The sequence below is a fragment of the Pyrgilauda ruficollis genome, unplaced genomic scaffold (assembly GCF_017590135.1).
Source record: "Pyrgilauda ruficollis isolate IOZ18807 unplaced genomic scaffold, ASM1759013v1 scaffold88, whole genome shotgun sequence".
Classification (NCBI taxonomy): Eukaryota; Metazoa; Chordata; class Aves; order Passeriformes; family Passeridae; genus Pyrgilauda; species Pyrgilauda ruficollis.
In genome coordinates, this window is record NW_024530821.1 from 1,126,579 (window position 1) to 1,130,521 (window position 3,943).

Here is a 3,943-nt window from a genome sequence, read left to right on the forward strand (position 1 = left end):
GGAGGAGGAGGAGGAGGAGGAGGAGGAGGAGGCAGCGGCAGCTTTGCCGGACGAGGCGAGCCCCGGGCAGAGTGAAACCGGCAGCAGAGCAGGAGGGGAGAGGAGAGATGATGGAGGGGGTCCAGGAGAGATGGTGGAGAGAGTCCAGGCGAGATGATGGTGGAGGGGGTCCAGGTGAGATGATGATGGAGGGGGTTCAGGCACGCTCTGGGAGGAGGCAGCTCCCAGGAGGGTCTTGCAGCACTGGGGTGCATCCCCAGGAGGAGCACTCAGCAGTGGAGTGCAGCCCCCAGGGGGATCACTCAATACCGGGGTGCAGCCCCAGCAAGATCACTCAGAACTGGGGTCCAGCCCCAGCAGGATCACTCAGAACTGGGGTAAAGCCCCAGCAGGATCACTCAGAACTGGGGTAAAGCCCCAGCAGGATCACTCAGAACTGGGGTCCAGCCCCAGCAGGATCACTCATAACGGGGGTCCAGCCCCAGCAGGATCACTCAGTCCCGGGGCGCAGTCCCGGGGGTGCGGCGCTCCCGCCCGTCACCGCCGGAGGGCAGCAGAGCGCAGGGATTGCCCGGCGGGCCCGGGGCTGGGGGACAGCGCGGGGACAGCGCGGGGCCAGCACCGCCCGTCCCACTGGAGACCCACTGGAGACCGCCCTGCGGCACCCCCGGGACTGCATCCCGGCAGGAGAATGCCCTGCCAGGCTGGTCTGCCCTCCCTTAGCTCCAGCATCCCGGCAGCAGGATGCCCTGCCAGTCTGACGTGCCCCTCTCCCAGCATCTCACCACAAGGACGTCCTACACGGCTGGCATGTCCCTGCCGGCCTCAACATCCCACCAGAAGGATGTCGTGCACAGCTATCCTGTTTCCTACACACCCAGCACCCCACCAGAATGCCCTGCCAGACTGACAGTTCACCCCCAACCCCAGCATCCCACCAGGAGAATGCCCTGCCAGTCTGACAGTTCACCCCCAACCCCAGCATCCCCCCAGGAGAATGCCCTGCCAGTCTGACAGTTCACCCCCAACCCCAGCATCCCACCAGGAGAATGCCCTGCCAGTCTGACAGTTCACCCCCAGCATCCCACCAGAAGGATGCCTTGCCAGTTTTCCTTTGTGGTCCTGCATCCAGCATCCCTCCAAACCCTGTTCTCCCAGTCCTGACCCCCCAGTCCAGGCATCCTCCTTGGGGTGCAGGCATCCTCTCATGAGCTCCTTCCCAAAGCAGAAGGGACAGTCAGGATCTTGCATTCATCTCCCTGCCATGACTGAACCCTGCAGTAAAGCTTGGACTCAGCAGCTTGTGACTATAACATACAACATATAGGAACATATTTCTGGCTAATTTAAACAGCACTGGGTTTTTTTCCCACTGATAAAAGCAGATCCTGTTTACACTGGTTTCCTCCCAGTGACCTGTCTCCATACATTGGGATGGGGACTGACCCTGCTGGTGAACAGGGGCTCTCCCTCAGCTACTTTCTACTGTACACAGGAAATATTTCCTTGGAGTGTGTTTATCCATGATTTTTCAACTTTTTTTTCTTAAAAAAATAGTTGGTTTAAAGGGCAGGCCAAGTGGACAGTGGGATGATTTAACTGGTGGTGTCAGAGCATGGGAGATCTGGAGATTCACTGGGTATGAGAGTGGATAAAAAATATTACAGCTTCTTTATTTCTTTATTTCCCTTGATAATCATTGCAGGAAATGACACATTTTTGATTTTCCTCATTTCTTTCATGCACTTTTTTTCTTCCTTAAGATTTCACCCAACTTCCTTGAGCTGGGATTTTGGCCCTGCTGAGAACAAGAAAACTTGAAAATACAAGAAAATAGAAACAAATACTGCACAAGAAAAATGTTCATAAGGATGGTTTTGCTTAAAATAACCCACCCAACAAACACTTAACAGCTTTTTTAATGTGAATTGAAAAAAAAAAAAAATGCCCAAGCACCCAACACTTGAGGTCAAATTAATTTTCCTTGTGTTTTGATGAAAACATGTCAGCCACCAAAATGAAGGATTGTTTCTTACTCTGATGCTAAACTCAGCATGGGAAGATCTCACCCATGGAATTTCATAGCCCTATCTTTGCAGCAACACAGATTGCTGTGGAGATATATTTATCTCATCTAATCTATCCAGTGATACCCAGAGATAAAGAAAACATGAGCCTCTCTCCAAAGTGAGGGGTTGAGTGAAGCTTCTCATGTCCAGCAGGATTTTAACCACGTAGGAAGAAAAGAGATGTTCATTGGGATAAAGATTTTGTGTCTGCCCTGGTCCTGCCTGTTGGGACCCTGGTTGCTGAGAATTTCAGAGTTTCTGTGCTGCCAGGCACTGACCCCCAGGAGAACACTGCACTGACCTGAGGCCGTGGAGAAGGCTTCCAAAATGGAATGATAGAGCTGGGATTGTGGGTGTGGAGTTTGATTAGAGGTGTGTGATATCACAGGGTGGGAAATTTAGAGATTAAGGGTTTAGAATATAGTGATATATAAAAAGCAAGATGGAGGTTTTAGGGTGGAGGCTGCTTCTTCTTCTTCCCCTTCTTCACCTTCTTCTTCCCCTCCTTCTTCCCCTTCTTCTTCCCCTTCTTCTTCCCCTTCTTCTCCATGGGTATGGGTGGTATTGTGTAATTGGATAAAAAAGTTCACATTGTGGGCTGTGGGTGGTTATTGGGTTAAAAGTAAAAATAATTTAGGTGTCATTTCTTAATTGGATAGTTTAGCCTTAAAAGACCTTGGAGAGAGAGAGAGAGAGAGAAGGCTCCATTTTTCAGTTTGTTAAAGTGCTGTAGAACTCACACTCTTTGAGACTGTAGCATAGATAAAAACTAATAAACATCTGAGTCTGAACAAGAAATACCATCTCACACATTTAAAAGAAGCAGCAGGATCCTCACCTGCCCTCCCTGGGTGAGCTCTGCTCCTCTCCTGATGTCTCCAAACACAACTTGTCCCTGTTGCTGAGAGGCTGGAGCTGGCATGGACTGCAGGGCTTGAATGGGGTGCAAGGATTGGGGATGGGAGAGAGGAATTTTTGGTGGGGGTCTGAGCCTGGGGGCTGCCACTTCTGCCCCAACCACACAGAAAACCCTCGAGGCTGCACTGATGCCTTTGCCCTCCCCACCAGGGCAGGGAGGGATCACATCCTGTGCTGTCACTGCAGCTCAGCTAAAGCACATCAGAGCTCACTGCCTTCCTTTTCATGTTTACCTCCTTGCTTTTCATGTTTCTCTCCAAATCGGGGCCATTATGGTTAATTTAAACTAATGAGGAACAAGTTGGTGCTGATGCATTTAAACCCAAATAAAATGTTGAGGTAGGTCAGCATGGAGAAATTGGAAGTAAACACATACAGAGGTGTGTGAGCACATGGGATCTTCCCTCTTGATGCCTTTTATCCCTTTCCTCCCTCTTTTTTTACCCTTTTGGGGCAGAGGTTATCCTGGGATTGAGGTAGCACCATTTAGTGATGTGAACAGGGCTCTTTAGATAATAAAAAGACACACACACACCTGATGAACAGTGTTTGTCACGCTGTAATTACATGTTATGCCCAAATCTTGGAAAGAAAAGGCAATTTTTTGGTTCAAAGCACCAGAGCTTAAAGGATTTTGATCAACATTTGCAAACACTCTGGGGTTTATACCAAGGAGAGTGGTATTCTGGGTGGAAGGTGGAAATAAATTATCTTTAAGGTCCTTTCCAACCCAAACCATGATTCTGTGACTCTAGCCTTGCTCTGCAAAGGAAGATCATCCATGGTGCATCTGCCTGCAGCATCTCCTGGATCCAGAGCTGGGAGAAATGGATCCAGCTCACAGCCAATGCAGATTCATAATATTCATAATATTTAAGGCGAATTAATAATATTTAAAGTGTTTGTAAAAGTGGGTTTGCCTTGCCTTGGGCAGGGCATCCAGAAATCCTCAGGAA